Here is a 22,503-nt window from a genome sequence, read left to right on the forward strand (position 1 = left end):
TGCAGCGGCTTTATGTTTCTTACATTGCATGTGTGACACTAGATGCCCATTGTTCTGAGTTTTAAAACTTTCTTGCAAAATAAACAACGGACCCCGTACGCTAACTTGTCTTTACCACGGAGCAAAATCAGGGTTAAGTAACCAGTTTTCATTAAATGTGCACTTCCCCATAGCTAAAACTCACACTTTTCTCCATTTGCTTATACCCAGTCCACACACTTTAGCGAACTCCCCGCAAACTTGTGCTTTAGTAGATTCCACCTATTCAGTTTTTCCTGACACATGAGACGAACATGTATAAAACAGTTACAATCTTCTTGGCGGTGTTGGTTGGACAACATTTTAAGACCTTTGATACCCGGATTTAAGACATTTTAATGCTTATTAAGGCCTTATTTTCATACTACGGAATTTAAGACGTTTTAAGACTTTTTAAGGATCTGCGGACACCCTGGCACCGTACTCGGAGCGACACGTCATTTGGGCCGACCTAAACAGTGTATATGTGAAAACACCCTTACTTAACCTCAAGCCATCAAGTTACATATGTCCATCCTTTTTTATACACATCTTTAGGTATTTCCAATATTTACATTGGATGTATATGGGGTCTGCCTGAATGCGCATGCATCAAAAGTCTGTGTACACGTACAAGTCAAAAAAACTACTTTCCAAGGCTGTGCGTTCAACCGTAAACGTAAAAAACTAGACTATACTCTGGACTTTAGACTCCTCTGCATTCGGGAAAGAGTATCAGTGTAGCACATACTGTGCATGTGTATAATGCACACACATGCATAGTCAATAAAACCTCCTTTGATTTGAATCAATTATTATTTAAACTATAACTATTTACAATCTTCAGCCGATCTTCTTTCCTGTTATCATTTACATGCTCTATTCTCCGACACTTCGCGACACTCTAGCGAAAAGTTTTGGAACAGTCCATTAGGCACTGCATGACAGGGATGACCGGAATAGTCCATTTATTAAAGGTGACACTTTTCTACAGTAAAAATTGACCCCTATGCTGGGTTGTTTGAACCCAACTGCTGGGTTATTATAACCCATGGTTGGATAACAACAATATTCAATATTCCAATATTGTCAATTTTGTTGTATTGTGGTGTCCAACAATAACCCAGCCATTTTTAGAGGGTGTTGGATAGAGTGTAACTGACTGTTTTAAACTATAATAATGGCAGTGTGCATTATTTTGTAAATTCAAATGTAATCTTGTAACTGTTATAGGGTTGTTTATAAAGATGGCTGGTTTGTGGCTTTCTTTTTTGTCAGTACAGTTGTTTCATTTCTATGTGCATTCAGCAGGTTGCTTCAGAGGCATGAGGTATTATTAGTAGGTTACTACATACAACAATGCATCAATAAAAAATTACCTTTGATATTTAAGTAAAAGTACTTGCTTTTAAATATACATATTTACTTATGTAAATATCTGTCTTCACAAGTCTACTAATAAGTGAGAAAAATTTGACCAGTAGTATGTGTACTTGCTACTTTCGCTCAAGTTAGTGCTGTCCACTTCTCTGCAAATGGCTTTACAGAAAATCTGAATTAAAGTATTTTTTCTTGTCTGTAGATAAGCAGAGTTATAAGATATACAAAAATGGCAAGAATGACTTGGACACATTGACATCTACTTATGGTTTTCATTCACTCTCCTTTAGATGTTAAGCTGGTAGATGGGGATAATGTGTGTTCTGGAAGAGTGGAGGTCTTATATAATGATGAATGGGGAACCGTTTGTGATGCTGGCTGGGATTTAATAGACGCTGCAGTGGTGTGTAATAGCATGAGTTGTGGGACTCCTATAGCAGCAGAGACCGGAGCTTTCTTTGGGCAGGGTTCAGGACCCGTGTGGCTAGATGATCTGATATGTTCTGGGAATGAGCCATCAGTAAAAAATTGTCTATCGAAGGCATTAGGAACAAGCACCTGCAGTCATGGACAAGATGCTGGAGTCATCTGTCGAGGTATGTTAAAATAATATATTTTTTTAAAAAGCTCTCATAATAATACAAGACAATGATACTGTATGTGAATCAGTAATATACAGTATTTTATTTATATTAATATTAAATATATATATTTTTCCTGCAGATATAAAGCTGGTAGGTGGTACAAGTCCATGTGATGGCAGACTTCAGGTTCTTTATGATGATCACTGGGGTGGAGTTTGTCACACTGGCTGGGGTCTGGATGAAGCTGCAGTTGTGTGTAAAGAGCTGGGCTGTGGTGCAACTGGAGAGCCACTGTCATATGTGGGTCCATTTGTTGGGCCAATATGGATGAGTAATATTGCATGTACTGGAAATGAGTTGACAGTGCGAAACTGTTCATTTACTGGATGGGGTTTGAGCAGTTGCATGAATGGACTTTATGCAGGAGTTTTTTGCAACAGTAAGATCATTTTTGAAATGTTTTCTCTAATTCATAGTTAAATTGTTAGTTCATCCTGAAATGATTAAAGCCTGCAAGTGATACCAAATGTGTTCAGCTGGGTTCAGGTCTGGGCTTCATACAGACCAGTCAAGCTTTTCCACACTAGACAGAATTAAACATTTCTTTATGAACCTTGGTTTGTGCATACCCAGCAAGCAGTAGCAATAATTTCACCGTCTAGGTTAACTATAGACCTGATACAGACAGGTTATGATTAACCCACTTCTAGAAAAAATAAACCTGAATGTTGTTGTGTCTGCCAAAATAACTTGTAAAATGTAGAGTATAAAGTTAGTAATTACAAGGCATTTGGCTTAGTTTATTTATGTGTTTCATTTTTGGGAGGGCTATGGTTGGACATCTGTTAAATTTTCACTAAAAGCCCAAATTTTGCCCTGTTTTGCCAGAGGTGTGTTTTAAAAGCAAAATTGCTTACTTGGAAGAAACACTGTCATGCTGGACTAGAAAATGGTTCTTATCCAAACTGTTGCGATCAAATTAGATGCACACAATTCTACCTGTTCATTAAAAGGAGACGTCCCAATACTTTTATAGTGTATATGGCACCAGTCACGTGGAGTTGTTTTATAATGCATTGGCATCCTTTTTAAGCTTGAGAAGAGGGGGTCACCATCCATCTCATATGTGACCAGTCACATAAAGTAGGGACACAAGTCGGATCTGGGGCATTTTGAGTTATTCACATATTCTGAAAGTGCAGTTTCTAAGCTTTCCAACGATGTGTAACACGTGGAAATCTGATAAGATTTGGAGAAGTTGTGGCCATTTGAATATAGGAACTCAGAAATACTCAAACTGAGAAAATCGAGACGAAAGGGACTCTTCTTTCCAACTGAGGGAGACAATAGGGCTCATTTACATCTCATTAAGCTAAGCCATACCCCCTGTAAAGCCGTTTTGAGATACAGATGTTCTAGCATGATATGTAGTATTTTATGACCAAATAACAACATGCAAAAATAAACATGACTCTTTTTACCTTTGTGGGGATCACAAGTCGAATCCAGTCTGTTTCAGATTATCCAATGACCATTTTTGTCCACAAATGCGTATAATCCGTGAAATATAGATTGTTTACATCAGATTTCGCATGAATGTCTGGTAATACAATATAATATACAATCTGAAGACTATTTACAACGTAACATGTAAGGGTATATGAGATTACACTCCGTTAAACACATGAACCCGCCGCCTTCAAAGTTTGTATTTACAATAGGGAGGTAGTATTACAGATCATCCAAACCGCGCTGTCGAAAACGTGACGTCCTTTAGAGATGTTACCAATCGCTCGCTCGTTCCTCCATCAGCCAATAACTTAATGGAAAATATTGATAGACAAAGCATGTAGCCAATTACATAAAGAATACAACGATCTCTGTGTAACTTCTGTGGGTTTGGACTCATGCTGCGCTGCAAGAACTGACATAGAGATGACGTCAAAGTACCGCGAGAGCGAGTCGAAATTAAACTACTCAAGATTTCTTGAAGAGCTCTCGCGGTACTTTGACGTCATCCGACTGCGGCGCCGCATAAAGTCAGTGACGCGGCTGACGTACAATGCGGCTGACTGTTATTTGTTCCGCCCCAGCTTCTTTAATTTTTCTTTTGTTTTGTGCGCCCGAGCTTTACAGTCTGGGGAGATGCACGCTATAAGTTTGAAAAAAAAAACTTAGCAAACATGTCTGAGGAACAGGGCAGCCGCGTCACTACAGTCACGTGACTTCACGCTCAAGCCGGAAGAGAAGACAATGCTGAATAAAGTCGTAATTCTGCTATTTTTGGACCAAACTGTATTTCCGATGCTTCAACACAATCTTACTGACCCATTGATGTCACATGGACTACTTTGATGATGTTTTTATTACCTTTCTGGACATGGAAACCATACATAGATTTTCAACGAAGGAGATAGAAAGCTCTCGGACTAAATCTAACGATAAAACATCTTAAACTGTGTTCCGAAGATGAAGAGGTCTTCCGAGTTTAGAATGACATAAGGGTAAGTCATTAATTACATTATTTTCATTTTTGGGTGAACTATCCTTATTTAGTAGTCACGCTGTTCCCTTTGGGGGCGGAGGTGAAAACACAAGCTTATACAGTATGTAAATATACACAGACAATTACGCACCCCGCTGCACTCTAGAATCTCCGGAAAAACAAGCCTATTTTAACCGCAAAATGTACGCTTTAAATATACAAAAACTGCTATCTCAAACATGGAGAGGCTTCTTCGTGATCTCAAATAACAGATTCTGCAATAAAACGAAAATCACAAATTTTGAAAAAAAAAACGTTGTTTCTCATTTTCTCGAAACTTGTGCTGCCGACTTGTGTCCCTGGTTTCCGTGACGGGTCACATATGTTCCCCAAAAATCCTAAACATCACAAAAAATGCATTTTGGTTCAGAAGATCTAAGAATGCCATCAGCAAATAATAACAGGGATTTTCATTTTAGGATGAAGTCAAGTACTGTATCTTGCTTTTTGTTGCTTTTCTGGCAAATTAAATAAGTATTTGTTTTCATGCTCTAAAGTGCCTTTTATTTTACAGAAATTGTGAGAAAAAGTGTGGTGAGGATCGTGGTAACAGCTGACACTGGCACTGATGTCAGTGACCCAAATATCTTAAAGAAGCTTTTGGACAAGGTTAAGTATACTGACCACTTTTTATCTTTTAGAGAGGGAAGACCAGACAAAAATGTAACATTGTTTTAATTTCTTAGACAGAGAAAATTTGTGAATAGTCTAAATATAGAATAAGTGTCATAATATAATATATGACGATTCAGGCTTGTGATTTTTTTATTTTTTTATTTGATAGATAAGCAAAGCGGGAAAAAGTCAAGGAGAATATTTGGCAAACTGGAGAACACAGCCTGATGGGAAGGTATTTCAGGAAATACGAACATTGCAGGTACATGTTGCTCTCTATTTATGCATACATACACTCTAAAAAAAAATGCTGGGTTGTTTTAACCCATTGTTAGGTCAAATATACACATTTTCTTGGTTAATTTCATCCCAGCTACTGGGCTCGTCTCTTTTTGACCCAAAGCTGGATTGAAAATAACCCAGCATTTTGTTTAGATCGTATGTATTTATTTATTTATACACACATTCATAATTTAATATTACAATATAACAATATTGTATTGTTTTCACAGGTCGTAACTGAATGCAATAGAGAACAATAATCTTAAGTTATTATAATAACATGATGCCAATTCTTCATGCTCACTTGTCTGTACCCTATACAGATATAACTTGTTTTAAATACTAATTGTATATAATATAAATAAAAGCATAAACTTTATTGATGCAGAATCAGGAAGGAGGTGACTTTTAATGTTTTTACCTAGATTTATGGAACATATTTTGCCTTATAACTAATCATTAGATACTAGTAAGTATTATTTAACACTGGTACTTATATGTTAGATACTAGTGTCTTTTACAATAGTTACTTGTCATGACTGGGTAGGAGTGACAGGACGCAAACGCAAAGTTCAAAATAAATAACATTTAATAATAAAAACACGAGGGCTGACACAGTGAATTCAGGAACACAGGAACATCAACACAGGAAACAGACAGGGTTGCAATGACAATAATCCGGCACAGGCTGACAGAACAAAGGCATATAAATACAAAGACAATAAAACATATGACAGGTGTGGTGTGTTGGCGTAATGAGTCAATGAGCGTCCAGGTGAAACGGATAAGTGCAACACACAAAACATGTCACGGACTAGCCGTGACATAACCCCACCCTCTACGAGTGGCTACCAGACACTCACCTAAAAACAAAACAAAAACAAAGTCTGGTAGCGAGAGTCCAAGGGAGGGGTGGAGGGCTTGGGGACCCTGGCGAAGCCGGCAGCCGCCGGGACGAGACCAACAGGACGGTGGGCCGGACTGCGCCAGGAGAACCGGAGCAATCGCTCCGAGAACCGAGGCAGACGAATTACCCCCCTCCTGGGAATCGTCGACGATCAGATGCCCCCGGAAGTCATCTCCCATCCTCTCGCGGAAACGGAGACCCTCCCTCGGTAGCCACCCCGGGGAAATGATCGGGCGTGGTCCATTCCGGATCCCCCTGCGAGCAGGACGGTGGTCCTCCGAGGGACCGTCGACGACGACTCAACCGTTGGGGGACCGCCTGGGCCGACCCTCCTCCCGCAGGAGCGAGCGATCGTTCACGGTGGTCCTCAAGAGACATTGGGGCTGATGGGGAATGAACCCCGATGTCACTACTCCCCCTTGACGAAACTCCTGGGGGAGCCGCCCTCCGTGAACTTGCTGCGTCCGATTTGGCCGGATTATTCTGTCATGACTGGGTAGGAGTGACAGGACGCAAACGCAAAGTTCAAAATAAATAACATTTAATAATAAAAACACGAGGGCTGACACGGTGAATACAGGAACACAGGAACATCAACACAGGAAACAGACAGGGTTGCAATGACAATAATCCGGCACAGGCTGACAGAACAAAGGCATATAAATACAAAGACAATAAAACATGTGACAGTTGTGGTGTGTTATGAGTCAATGAGCGTCCAGGTGAAACGGATAAGTGCAACACACAAATCACGAACCAGCCATGACATTACTAGTAGGCCTGGCAAACTCGATTCCTTTTAAAGATCCGGGTTATTGTGAGTCCCTCACTAAAGTGATCCGGGTTGTGTGAGTCACTTGAGTCAGTATTGCTAAATTGCCAAGGAAACTCAGTACAGACCCACTTGTAACCGGCTGATCCACGCGACTCGAGATTCTCAGTGCCGGAAACATTGCAGACTTGCAGACCATGGACATGAGACTCGCTCTATAGATCCACTAACCGGCTGATTCGCGTGGATCAGCCGGAGCCGGTGGATCTATAGAGCAACTGAAGTCTCCTCAAAAGCAAATCCACAACAAAAGCCTTTCACTTCTGAAATAACATGCTTATAGGTTTTTGGTTTGGTGTGTATGTTCGACCATTTAAAAGATAAGCCTAATAACAATAGCATAATAATATAGAGAAAATATAGAAAAAAAACTGTGTCCTCAGACAGTTCCCGCAGATCAGCCGGTTACGGATCAGCCGGCGGATCAGTTGGTTACGGATCAGCCGATTACGAGTTGAGATATTCTCGCATCAGAGCAGATTCGCATGTCTCTCGAGTCCGCATTGTTTCTGGCTCTGAGTGAGAATCTCGGGTCAGTTCGCGGCTCGCGCGGATCCACGGGTCTCTCGAGTTTGCAATGTTTCCAGCTCTGAGTGGGAATCTCGGGTCAGTTCTTGTGCAGATCAGCCGGTTACGAGTGGATCTGTGGTGCGAGCGAAGTCTCATCAATAATGTTGAAAGAAGTTTGTGTGTGTGGTGGTGCTGTTTATGGTTTTACATTGAATTGTAGTAGGACTCAACTGATCCGGGTTAATGACACCGGAGACTCGCGACTCATGAGTTAATTTAAAGATCCGGGTTAAAGATCCGAGTGAGTCACGACTCAAACAGGTCTAGTTACTAGTAACATTTTTAATCTTACTAGTCACAATACCTTTAACCTGTCATATGTAATGACTAGTCAAAATGGCCACTGTAATGTAAAATTAAAAATCTTAATACTAAAATAAATCTTACTAGTTTCTACTAGTTTCTATTAAAAAGTACTAGGGCCCTATCTTGCACCCAGCGCAATTGACTTTGTCAGTGACGCATGTATCATTTCGTATTTTGCACCGGCGCACAGCGGGTTTTTCCCTCCACAGACGCATGTCGGCAAACTGGGGAATGAACTTGCGCTCCCTGGGCGGTTCAGCGCAAAAAAGAGGCGTGCTCCGGCGCAAACCATCTCTTATGCTATTTTGCAGTTTCAAAAAACAATTGCGCTACTAACCAAAAAAAACCTAGTCTAAAGTCAGTGGCGCGTTGCGCGTGGTTCATTATGCTATTTTAAGGGCGCATGCTTGACCATAATGTATAGCGTGCACAACGCGCATTGCTTATCTAATCTACACAGATGCAACAGTTATTTTTGCAAATCATAAATTGTTACAATAAAAAATATAAGATAAGGGAAATCATTAAATCATAAATTGTAACAATAAAAAATATTGATACATGAGATAAGGGAAATCATTGTGGTGAGCATTGTGGTGATAGTTTTTATTTATTTTGTGTGGCAGCGTTAAACAATTATCATGCAAATAACGATTAAAATATTTTCATAAGTTTGTTGTGTGGCTGTATTACGTTTATTTTATCTAAATAATAATTAAAATGTTTTCATAAGAAACCTTCATGTATGTGAACTTGATTTGTAAGTGTACTTTGGGGTTGGACCTTGCTTGCGTTTCTTGTGTCCGATTTCAAAGCCCCCAAACCCTTTCAGCGGTGAGGGTGGACGCAGCGATGTCCTCCTGTGTGCCCGGCGTGCCCGATTTATGCTGGCAAGCTTGGGATCCCCCCGTCTCCTGACATCATTGTAGTGCTTGGCGCAGCTGATGAGACAATTGCGGCTATTTCCTCTCACGCCTGTTTAACCGACGCTGATTTGGGCAGGTTTCTCCCATCCCCATACAAAACAACTTCTCTGTCTTTGACTGCTCTTACAAGAACGTCGGTCTCCTCAGCTGTGAACCGCTCCTGGCGTGCGCCTGTCAAATCCGTCCTAATAATAGCAACCCGCCATGGAACATGCGCCCTTGCGTTTAAAGGGAATGTTGGATAGCGTTCTGATTGGTTTATTTGACGTTACGCCCAAACCACACCTATGAATAATGAACCAACTTCAGACCAACCCCTTATTGATTTGCGCCCGGTGCAAGACTTAATTCCCCCACCGGGAAAATAGCAACAGCGCCCAAGATCCGCCCACAAAGTCACTTGCGCTTTGCGCTTCGGACTTGCGTTTCAGATCGTTAAAATAGGGCCCGTAGTGTCTAATGAATAAGTACTAGTATTTATTTATTGAAGTACTAGTAGCTAATTAATAAATACCAGTATCTAATAAATAAGAATTAGTATGTATTTAAAAGGTACTAGTATCTTACGAATTAGTACTCATGTTTGTTTAATAGGCACTAGTATCTAATAAATAAATACTAGTATCTAAATACTATTAAAATGAACTAGTGTCTAATGAATAGATACTAGTATTTATTTAATAAGTTCTAGCATCTATTTAATGAGTACTAGTATCTAGTGAATAATCACTAGAATCTAATAAATAAGCAGTAGTATCTAATTTTTTGTTACTAGTATCTAATAAATAAGTACTAGTATCTAATGAATAAGCACTATTATCTATTTAATAAGTACTAGTATCTATTGAATAAGCGGTAACACTTTACGGTAATGGTACATGAATTATCATGAATTCATGTATAAATTCATGCATGAAATATGCATTCATTCATGCATTAATATCTCATGAATCATCAGGAACTAACACAAGTTAAACGTTTTTCATTCATGACTTCATGGATGAACAACACATTAATTAAAACATTAACTCAGAGGAGTACATCATCATGAATTATGATTTATTACGCATGATCATGAGGTTTTCTTTGTTCAGAAAAAATCTGTCTTTACCACCCACTGTGGATAAAGCTACAGTAGGGGTGGTACATAAATCATCATGAATTCCATTATTAACTATTATCTATCAATGTGGCATAACTGGGAACATACAAATTCTGTGGGCATTCAAATAAAGTGGTCATCATTAACTAAGCATAAACTATCAATGACTTCATCATGTTTGTGGCCCCTCAACTAAAGTGGTGACTTGGTGCTTTGAAACACTTATGAACAATGTGGCATAACTGGGAAATGACATGAATATGAAAGTGAAGGTTCAAGCCGTTGCAAACAATGTACTGTGGACACAGATGGACTTTGATCTTAACTTTTACTGCTTTATTCAGTATATATATAAACAGTATAAACCAGTTGAATCAACAGCTGGAAAGAACTGAGAAGGAAATCGGTACATACACCATGAACTTTATTTTAAGTGCCTGTATATCTGAAAACTTTTCAAAATCATAAAGCTGTTTTACAAAAAAGAAAAGAAAAAATGTTTTACAAACAGCTTGACTTCTTTTTTTGGTAAAGAGTCACCTTTTAATGTACAGTATAAAGCTACTGATGTGGACTCCTCCATATCATGACATATTAAACGCTGAACAAAACTAAACTACACAAAGACATGGCAGTACAACTACTTCTTGTAAATATCCAGTAAGGATCCATTATCCTTTTTCTTTAGGATAGCTGAAGCTGTAGGCTCTTGCTCACAAAAACCCCTGCAAGTTTCAGCAAACCTTTTCAGACTGTCCTTTCTTTTAAAAGATGACCTCAGTGTATTAAACAGATCTGGGTTAGTTGCTGCAAGTTCTGCAATCGGAGCCTGAAACACAATAGTATTTCTATCGACCCCAAGCCTTGTATATGCTTCGGCTTTGCTGATGGTTCCTTTTTAATCTTTTCCAACACCATGTTGTAGCGGCGGATGGAGTCATCAGGGGTTTTGACTGTAAAACAAAAGAAAGCATTAATGATTGAATCCAGTTTAATCAGACCAGCCTAGTAATAATACTGTACTACAGTTCACAGTTTTAACATTTGCTTATTCATAAAACAAAAATAAGAAAACATTACATTCCCGTCACAAACGGAGCTAATAAAACTATTTGTCATATATTTGTCACATTTTTGACAGGTCTGTGTTCTAACTTGGTTTATACATAAACAATGTAGATGAAATCCTGTGAAATTCAGGTATAAAGGAATCAAGGAATCATACATAACTACTTTCAGGAGAGTGATTACCACTGCAGTAATGGCGATTTAGTTTACTTCCGGGGTTTTCTGAATTTGTCAATATTTGGATAAATTTTAAACCATTTAGTTGGGAGGGGAACTAGATCTGTGGCCATTTGTTTTTTAATTGTCAAAAATAACACCACATGGTGTAATGTGGAATAGACTAGAGAACATAGTGGCTAAATCCGAAACCGCATACTGCCATACTAGTAGGCAAAAAGCAGTAGGCGAACGAATAGTATGTCCGAAACTTCAGTATACGTAAAAGGGTAGGCGAGAAATGCCGGGATTTTGGACTATTTCTCGCAAGATTCAGAGGCACGTTTACTTAAGTATCATCCGAAACCGCCTACTTATGGGAAATGTAGTAGGGGAAACAGTGCGTAAACAGAGTAGTATTTCCGAATCCTCAGTATTCATAAAATCATTAGGCGAGAAATCCCTGACTTCACGCACAGAACCAGGATATCCCACAAAGTGCTCAGCTGATTCATGAAAATAAAGCTGCAGAATTGTCAAAGCTGTGTTGAGATGGCAATTAATATGTGATGGTTTGTTAGAAAATACATTTGAATAAAGTTTTGTTTCATATGGTATTCACTTCTATACGTTTTCATTTACAGTATTGTTCATTCACTTTTTAAATTCATGTTTCCTGTTGTTTTAGGTAAATAAAAGAGCATCATTGATTCACTAAAATGTATATAATCACTTGTCATCTGACAATACATATTAAATTACAGACTGCTTGTTTTACTTATTCTTGTCCACTATAAAATAATGTGTAATATAATATCTGTAACACTGACAAAGACCGTAGTAGAGTTGTCAAGTTACTGATGCAAACATGCCTGTTATTAGGTTTGTTCGAGTTCATGCACCGCTGCAAGAACCAACAAGTGGATGTCATCAAAGTACCGTGAGAGCAATTCCCCTAAATCATATGGAGAAGTCTGATTTCGAGTCGCACTCGCGGTATGTCATCCTCCTGTCGGTTCTTGTGGTTCCACATGAACTTGAACAAGTCTACTACGTTATAGGTCACATGATAACGTCAACATGGCGGATGTATGTTATCTGTTTATATGTGTGTGTGTGTATATATATATATATATATATATATATATATATATATATATATATATATATATATATATATATATATATATATATATATATATATATAAATCTCCCAAGGGTTTTTCCCTCCTAGGACTTTTTTTTATTTCCTCGGCTAAACAGCCCAGGGTTTTTTTCTCCTAGGGTTTTTTTTACCCAGGGGAGGCAGCCTTCTTGGGCTTAACTTAGCTTCCTCTTCTAGACGTTACATTAGTAATACGCTCGCTTATAATGTCGACTGCTTATGCTAACGTGTATTATGTTGTGCTATCTGTCATTTTTCTGTGCTTTCACTGCTTCTATTAATGTAAAGCTGCTTTGAAACAATTAACTATTGTGAAAAGAGCTATATAAATAAAATTGAATTGAATTGAATTGGATGCTGTCCAAACGCTCGTTAAGTAGGTACTCAGTGAAATTCAGTACCTACTCAGTAAGTATGCAATTTCGGATTCAGCCAGTGATTGAAAAGTTTGTTAAAAGTGTTTTTAACTACTGCCCAATTAGAGGCTAACCACTGTAAATTTGAGTATGACTTATTGCATACCTCTTAGTTTTTTTCCTATTTTCTTTGCCTTTTTGGGCTGGAACTTTAAAGCAACACTAAATACTTATTGCTCTTTGCTCCCCCTACAGGTTAGAAGTGTAATTGTTCATTACCACTGTCGTAAATACTGCAGCATAGCTGGCTCTGATTGGATTGTAGGTCTGCCGTAAAACAAGTTTTTGTAGTTTTCACTCGAACTACAGGACCACTACCCGACGGTTGGAAACTTCTTTAGTGCGGTTTTGGCCGATAGAGGGCTGCAAAGCGAATGTGAAAGTGCCATTCACCCTGTTTTGAGTGGATGAACCACTGAAACTTTTTTGGAAACGTTATTTTAAGGAAAAAAAAACTCTTTGGTGTTGCTTTAACTTCTTCTTGGCTTTCTTGTCCTCTGGGGACTCAGAATCTGGCTCAGAATACGATGAGGAATCCGAGGATGAGGAATCGGTTATATCTGACTCCCGTTTCCTCTTGTTATGACAATCCATTTTTTTTTAAAGCTGTTATGTCCTCAAATAAGTTTTACCCTCTTTAAGTCTCTCCCGGAGAAAATCTCGATCATCTTTCAGTATATCAACCCGCAGGGTGTCCGCGGATCCTTAAAAAGTCTTAAAACGTCTTAAATTCCGTAGTATGAAATAAGGCCTTAAAGGACAAGTTCGGTATTTTACACTTAAAGCCCTGTTTTCAGTTTGTTTATGATGAAATAGAACGGTTTTGACTGAAATTTCGACATATGCGGCTGCCCAGAGAATTTTTGGGTGTTTGTGTTTCAGCTCCTACCTTTACAATAGGTTTAAAGCTCACGTAACACATGCTGTTTCTGCATTTTTGATATTAATCTGGAGTACCTATGGAGTAGTATGACATCCTTTATATCTCTGAAGAGTCTTTAGTTTAATCAGATTTATAAAAGAAAGATTAGCTTTAACGAATCTTTCCGATAACGTACGAAAAAATGAAGAAGGAGGAGTTATAACACGGGAGGAGCGAGTAGGAGTCATACAACACTATACAACACTGTTTTAACTTATGATTCACTACATGTTCGTGTGATTTATATAATATACACGCGCCTATTTCCAACATAAGACAGAAGTCTTACTTACCACGTGTAACTCGTCATGACCCGGTTCTGAAAATCCACCGCATCAAACGCACACGCAAAACTCCGCTGCTAATCCGGATAATAAACTATATCCATTGTTTCCATAAGGCTGGATGTCTTCTCCTTACATCCAAAAACACACTTCTTCTTGTGCCATTGTTGACTTTTGAAATTAAACAAGGCTGAGTGGCGTGATAAGCTGTTAGCAAGCTCTAGCGTCTCCCGCTGACTGACGGCTGGGCGGGGTGATACGTATCGAAAACCCCTGAAACGTCAGTTAGAACCGTAATCGAAAAAAATTAGCCGAAACTTGTACGAACCCTGGCGAAGTGCATTCGGCACAGAAATACTCTGAAACACGCCCAACTGCATTTTTGACACTTTGCCTACGTTTAGCATGAGGAAACAACTCTATAACTGTGTTAATAAGTCAGAATGCTTGAAATACCATTAAACCCCCCCTTTAATGGTGCACTGGAACAATCCTTCCTAAAATGCATATTAAACTTTTGTTTACAAAGACGTGAAACTCACCGAGTGGTCAGGGGTGTTCACTGGTATGCTCACACAAAAATCGCTGCAAAATACGCATTCCAACAGGTTTTATCGTAGTTTTTGACAACTCCATTGACTTGTATTAGTTGTGCTGTGAGGTACGGTATTACTCCGCGCCGGGAACTTTGTTTCTATTCTTGCAATTGGCAATGGCGTATTAGCGCCACCAGCTGGGCTGGAGTGTCTATTATTCAAACTCTAAGCGGAAGAATGTACGGTGTGGGGCGTTTGGAAAAATAGGTCCACAAGTTAACAACGAATGCTAAAACAGCTGTTGGAAAGCATCTTTTAACGCGATTTTTGTGTGAGCATATCATTGAACACCCCTGACCACTCGGTGAGTTTCACGTCTTTGTAAACGAAAGTTTAATGCATTTTAGAAAGGATTGTTCCAGTGCACCATTAAACACATTGTAAAGGTAGGAGCTGAAACACAAACACCCAAAAATTCTCGGGGCAGCCGCAAATGTCGAAATTTCAGTCAAAACCGTTCTATTTCATCATAAACAATCTGAAAACAGGGCTTTAAGTGTAAAATACCGAACTTGTCCTTTAATAAGCATTAAAATGTCTTAAATCCGGGTATCAAAGGTCTTAAAATGTTGTCCAACCAACACCGCCCAGAAGATTGTAACTGTTTTATACATGTTCGTATCATGTGTCAGGAAAAACTGAATAGGTGGAATCTACTAAAGCACAAGTTTGCGGGGAGTTCGCTAAAGTGCGTGGACCGGGTATAAGTAAATGGAGAAAAGTGTGAGTTTTAGCTATGGGGAAGTGCACATTTAATGAAAACTGGTTACTTAACCCTGATTTTGCTCCGTGGTAAAGACAAGTTAGCGTATGGGGTCCGTTGTTTATTTTGCAAGAAAGTTTAAAACTCAGAACAATGGGCATCAAAGCTTTAGTGTCACACATGCAATGTAAGAAACATAAAGCCGCTGCAGAAACCTGTTAAAAACATCCAGCATTTCTCCGTTCTGTTGTGCCTACAGCAGTAGCCCTAAAGAGCACCACGGCATGCTAAACATCTGCATCAGCAGTTTTAAGCACCACGGCTTCTGCTCCATCAGACATCCGATAAACGTTTGGCTCCACTGCCAAGTCCAAAAACGAACGAAGCCTGTCTTCTTTTTTTCTTTTAATGCGGTTGGCATCTAGCTTATAGGTGCATTAGCGCCCCCTCTGCTCCGGAGGGTGGATCTACTACACTCTTTCCCTTAATCCTGGTCTCATCAATTTAATTATTTCTATTTTTGCCATAAAATATTTCACTGCCAATGTTTTGTCTCAAGATGCACACCAGTAATGTATTTTGTAAGTTATATTTAAAAAAAAACCTCATTAAATGTCCTAATATAAATAAGACCTTGTCCAGGTTTAATCTGGGTAACCACACCTAATATTTTAACATTGTTGTTACATAAAACCAGGGTTCTAAATTAACACCCGCCAACCCACCAAATGCGGGTTAAAATTCATTTTGGCGGGTGTTAATAAAAACTTACTAGCCAGTTTGGCCGGTGATGCATGAGGCATTGCATGCAAGATACATAAAGCTTAGTTCTCGGTCATTTATCCCTCTGGGAGTACTTCCTACATTTCCCATGAACAATGTGCCGTAATGCTACGTGATGATGTTTATACGCCAATTGGCTGCGCGCAGTTTGCAGCGAAACCAGCGCGAGAAACCATGGAAACGAGTGGAGCGCGCCAGAAAACAAAAGGAAGGAGAACGAACGGGCAGAGCAGGGAGGATAGACTAATGCTGCATTCCAGGCAACCGGTAACCCGTAACTTACGAGTTCAAAACCACGACTCACGACTCTGAACTGGGAGTACATTGATCTAGTACGAGTTCACGGGTGGGAAGTCACGGGTTTAACTGCCGTTCCAGTACACTTTCACCGGTAGAAGGTTGTAAAAACACGAGTTACAGGCTGCCTGGAACGCATAGGGTCGTGAGTCATGGTTTTGAAGTAGTAACTCACGGGTTTAAAAGCCTGCCTGGAACGCAGCAAAAGACAGCGGTGTCGCCACACCCCTTTACTGTGGCATGTGATCCAGTGTAAATCTTTTGTGCCCAGGTGTAAATCTCAAGTTTAAATTTTAGCAGTTAACTAGTGTATTCCTTAACAAAGATAATAGCGGCAAAAAACAGATCTATATGCAATGTAGTTACCCAATTTACGCTTGTAAAGCGACAAAGCAGTCCCACTGACGCGTGCACCCATGTATCCACGTCCGCGCGCAACTCCATCCAAAAGGGGACGCCACCCGAATGAGTAATTATGAAAACATGACGAGAAGTTTCTAAATAATAATGCTAATCTTATTTTGACTCGATCATTATTGACTTCTGTAGATGGGCATCAGAAATGATTTGTGCAAAGCAGGGAAAGGGAAGCAGAAAGGAGAGATGATGAGTTTAAGGGAGGTATAAGACAAACTACATCCTCACCCTGTCAGATCTCAAACATAGAAGAAAAATCTCATGAAAACCTTTTGTCAAGTAGATAGAATTGCATTGTTGCTGAGAAAATCAACAGATGTATGTGTTATACTGTTATGTATTTTCAGATATGAAATTAATATTTAGTTTACTAATATTTAACTCTATGACACTAACTTACATAACAGATAGCAGTAACTGTGACTGAGATTATTTAGTATAGCAGTCATAAAATGACTGGTTTCTTAAAATATTCATGTAAAAATAAGTTATTAATCATTGCTATCATTGTATAATGTAGAAAATATTTCTCTGCTGTCATTATTACCAAACATTTTCTGCCATGTATGCCTCCAAACATGTTAATACTGTTAGGTATGATGAAGATTATACTTAAATATTTTTAAATACATATTTATCTTTCGCAGTACCTGTTGCACTGTAGAATAGTGGGTTAAGTAAAGGACATTGTATAGAAGATTTGCACACAGCAGGCTTTCAAAAAAAGTCAGCAAAAAATGGGGGCCCCAGTAAAGCTTAATGTCTATTGACAGAGAAATGAAGAAAGCTTATGTTTCATCACAAAAATGTAGTCATGTTTTGGTGCATGGCACTCATAATTTCTCTTATTTTCACCGGAAAAAATTTGGCTAGTGGAAATTCTGATTGGCTGGTAACTTTAGAAAGTTACCAGCCACTTTGGCTGGTGGTCAAAAAAGTTAATTTAGAACACTGCATAAAACCATGTGTTTATTTTATGCACATTATACATTATTTGAACCAATTATTATTGTCTCATCACTATTGTCATTGTAAATGCTTTGGCCCATTTAGCTCTATTTTTATTACCACAAAATATCAGATTACTTGATCATCATCCTTACCAAAATAATTGTTAGTGAAACCCATAGATTGGTTAAAACATTTTAAAATTATGTGATTTTAGTTAATTATAATGCTATTTTTCTTCATATATTTTATCATTGGGGATTTCTTAAAACTTCGTATGACTTTTAAATTGAAAAACTAATATCAGCAAAGTGTAAAAATCTTGTCTGATCTTATTTTTGTGAACCAATCTCGTTTCATCTTGTGGAGCAAGTGTCTTGTCACACCCCTAGAAAATACTGTTTTTTGTTAAAGATTCTAAAAAACAAATGGATGCATTCACACTGGACTATAAAATTGGACTTCATTGTTGTGATATAGGTCTTAAATTTAATTCATTATGGTCTTAAGAAGGTCTTAAAAAGTCTTAAATTAGACTTGGTGAAACCTGCAGAAACCCTGTTCTAGGAGTTTTTCCCACCTGGTTTTCTCCTAGGGTTTTTTTTCGTCCCAGGGAGAGTCAGCCAACTTTGGCTTAACTTAGCACTTTATTGTACATACGTTACAGATATGAATACGGCCGTCCAATCCCACCACTCAGCTCCTCGTATACAGGGCTCTTTACTCAGCTTAGGATGTGATCACTGGCAAACATTTAAAACAGCTCAGCACGGCATTTCTCCACGTGTACTCACTTCAATTAAAAGCACCCACCGCAATCTTCACACTCAACGTGAATTAAGGTATCACAGTTTCGGCCTGGGTTCGGAGACCTGGATAAGCAGGCGACAAGGACAGGAGGACAGCATGTGAAGGCGTAGATGTCACAATCCTGAAACTCCTGCTTTTCCTCCACTACTCCCACGCTTCACAGCGACTAAACACTGGGTGGTGACTAAGCATCCATTGTTAGTACGCACAGACGAACTCAGATGGTAACAGAGCAGAGATAAGGACAGCAGTACATCACAAAAGGGGATTTGGTAAATCACACTTTTTCTCTCATTTCACAGTACCTCTCAACCGATGTGTTATTCCTCCACCTCCACTTCTCTTTAGATTTATCACATCCGTTCGACATCTCTGTTCCTTCAATACACATGAGAGGATCACAACAATACTGCAACATGTATGATCGTGCACTTATCTCTGAATTGAGTTCCGCTCAATGTCCGTACTTTTCTTCGCCCAGTCTGTAATCCACATCAACCGTCTCCTTTTACACACCAACGCTTCCACTGTGTTCCCAGCACACACTGAAACAGGTTCACCCACAACAAGCTCCACACTATTACACTACCACTCAATCTAGGTTAAATAATTCTGCAAATTTAACAAGGTTGCAGTTGGTATAAAAGAGTTCTTTGTCCTATTTAGCTTAAAACAAGGAACTCTGAATCTCCGGCCTGAGGGAAGAACCTCAAAAGAACAATGAAGGGGGGGTGGTTTACACAGTCCAATACGGACTACCGGCACATCCGGGAACTTGACTGTAAATTTCGTCACCGCCCCTTTACGGGGGATAAAAAAGCAGCGCTTCCATTGGCTTCCATTCAAAATAGCGGAACAAAGCAACGTTTTTACACAGCCGGCAGGCGTAAATAACTTATGAAATCACTCAGATTAAACATGTCGAGTATTTATCTGTCCATCCTGCCTGCCATAGAGTGCGAAAGATACATTAACACATTTAATTTGGTCAATATAAAAACATGTCCCTTTCATTCTCACAGCGTCAAATTTGTGTAACAACGCCATCCAGTGATTGCTGGAAATATCGCTAAGCCAGTTAGTTGTATGGCTGGACGGAAAAGTGCACTCATTACTCTAAATATAAAGACATAATAAATAAATACGAAGTAACTTTCAAATACGAAGTAAAATCATTCACTTGCTTCCCTGTTGACTCGATGAGGTACGAGTTTAATGTCCAGGTAAGACACCTCTGGCCAATAGGGAGCGTTGTTACACAAATTTGATGCTGGGAGAATGAAAGAGACATGTTTTGCATGTATTGACCAAATTAAATATGTTAATTTATCTTTCGCACTCTATGGCAGGCAGGGTGGACAGATAATTACTCAAGATGTTTAATCTGAGTGATTTCATAAGTTATTTACGCCTGCCGACTGTGTGCGAGGGTTGCTTTGTTCCGCTGTTTTGAATGGAAGTCAATGGAACGTCTAGTGCGATTTCCCCCAAAAGTGGGCGTGAACCTGTTCAGAGACATTCTATGACGTTGCGCCGGTTGTGCGTATGGCATCTGCTTTCCTCATAACCTGCTTCTCATAAATATTTGTCAAGGAAACCTGTGGAAAGCAGAGCATGTGAGCGAAGCAGAGCAGTGTGACGCTGCGCTACAGTAAATATTCCACTCTACTGTTCCAGCGCTCCACTCAGTCGCTCACCACCCAAGCAAGCGCTCCGTTAACTTTCCACTCACGCTCGCAAATAAACCAATTCCCGCTCAGATCCCACTCCGACATAAAAAATATTTTGTAAGCCTAATTGTTTTCTGTACTGATGTTCTTGGATAATTGCATTTAATTAAAGTATTAGCTGATAAAGCGCAGTTATGTACAGTTGTGTGTTGGCTATTAGACCTAGTTTAACTGATACGGAGCCCTGGATATAATTCAAATTAACAATTTGTTTCCACAACATCCACATGTTTTACTAATTCACAATTTTAAGTAATAATAGATGTAATAAGTAATTACGAAATATTATAGTAATTTGTTCCCCTTATGAGAAAAAGATTAACAAACTATACTATTATATAAATATATTATTTGTAAAAACTAAAATAAATTGAAGAACAATTTCCTAACAAGAAGGTTTTTTAAGTGTAAATTTACAGTGCATCGGTAAATACAGAACACAGCTGTTTCTTAAAGAAATTAAAATAAGACAGTATTTATGAACCTGTAAATGTACAAAACGAATGCAATACAGAAGGCAATGAATATTTATTTATGGCAGTTTCAATAGTATATTATCAGATAAATTAACGTGTATCTATACAGTATGAAAACGAATAAATCATTATTTTGGCTAAATTAATCTGGATAGATCATTTTAGTCAGACTGATTTGTCATGTTTTCCGAAAAAGCTTAAATGCTATCTATAACAACTTAAATTTTATCCCGAGTGTTACTTGGTCGAAAATATGTAGAAATATAGCCTATGCGAGTACAAATTACAGAAAAAAAATGTTTAGCTTACGCGGACCGAACGAAAAGCCGTTAGTTAAGCGGACTCTCTGTAAAATAGAGGACATGCTGAATCAGTTGAGTCGTCAGATTATCATCAATGTTTATAATGTTCCACGCAGATACTGTTGATGAAAAAATTTAATATCTAAATGTCCAGGTAAGAGTCAAGTTTTTATTTTAAGTGGTTTTAATGCTGGTAAGCAATCAGTTATATTATGGCGCTTTGTATTTGTGTTGATCGGTTAGATTAAAGTAATTTAGGCCCAATCCCATTTCTCTGTCTTACCCCTACCCCTTAGTTTTGCATGTTCATGTGAGAGTAAGGACCAATCGGGATAGCCCTTTCGCTCTCGTGAACGTGCAAAACTAAGGGGTAAGGGGTAAGACAGAGAAATGGGATTGGGCCTTAATCTTTAAAACTGCATCTAGATGCAGACGACGCTACAGTTATTCCGTCATCTTAGTTTCATTTCTTTCATTTATATATAAGGCTGGCGACTTCATTAAAACAATATTTGAGCTCCATAACTTATTTCTAGACGTTTTTTACAGATTCTCGAACTAGCAAATTAACAAAGCGCATTCTGGGATGAGCGAGCGGTGCTGGGCGTATTGAGTGAGCGGAGCGGAATTTTAAGAAATGCGCTCTGATGGAAATATTACCACACCGCTCAACGCTCCGCACCGCTGACATGCTCTGGTGGAAAGCCTATAAGCTTACCAGCCACCTTCACAATATGGCTGACGTTATTTTTCTCCTGCAGGCCGATGCCCCCATACGAGGCAATAAAAGCAAAAGTAAGGACAGGTTCAATAAAAGATTTATAAAATAGAGACAAAATAACCTTCTCCACATTAAAAGAGTTAAGCTTCCTTAGGAAGAACAGTTGTTGTGTCCCTTCTTACAGATCATCTCTGTGTTTATATCAAAGTTGAGTTTACTGTCTATCACAGTACCCAAATATTTATACTGCTCTACCACCTAAATGCTGATTCCTTTTGGATATGTGGGACAGAGCCGGCCCTGGGCATAGGTGGAATAGGCAAATGCTAAGGGCGCCGCCCACCCCTTGGGGCATCAGTGAGCCCAAATTATTATTATTTTTTAATATATGTATATAAACATTTAACTATAAATATTTAATTTTGCACAAGAAAACAGCATTTATTAATGAATTATTAGTAGCATAGTATCTCGGAAGATTGTGGTTGTTAAATAGCTCTGTCTGTGATACTGCACTGAAGAGGCAGTTTAAAATATAAACCCAGAATTCAGCGAACGTCAAGAACAAGAAAACGGAAACAACAATCAGACAAAGACGCGGAATTTACAAAATGTTACACAGACCATGTTTAAATTTCAATG

At 38.8% G+C, this 22,503-nt stretch overlaps 2 long non-coding RNA genes across 2 annotated transcripts in view; one reads left to right on the top strand and one right to left on the bottom strand.

Moving 5' to 3' along the window:
- Window positions 1-22,503, bottom strand: part of LOC141351464 (uncharacterized) — a 461,703-nt gene that overhangs the window by 113,269 nt on the left and 325,931 nt on the right. The gene's annotated exons all lie outside the window — the stretch shown is intronic.
- LOC129432534 (uncharacterized) lies at window positions 5,050-5,859 on the top strand. Its single transcript, XR_008640178.2, has 3 exons — window positions 5,050-5,136; window positions 5,312-5,404; window positions 5,655-5,859. It is a non-coding gene; the product is annotated as an uncharacterized lncRNA (long non-coding RNA).

This window comes from Misgurnus anguillicaudatus, chromosome 1 (assembly GCF_027580225.2).
Source record: "Misgurnus anguillicaudatus chromosome 1, ASM2758022v2, whole genome shotgun sequence".
Classification (NCBI taxonomy): Eukaryota; Metazoa; Chordata; class Actinopteri; order Cypriniformes; family Cobitidae; genus Misgurnus; species Misgurnus anguillicaudatus.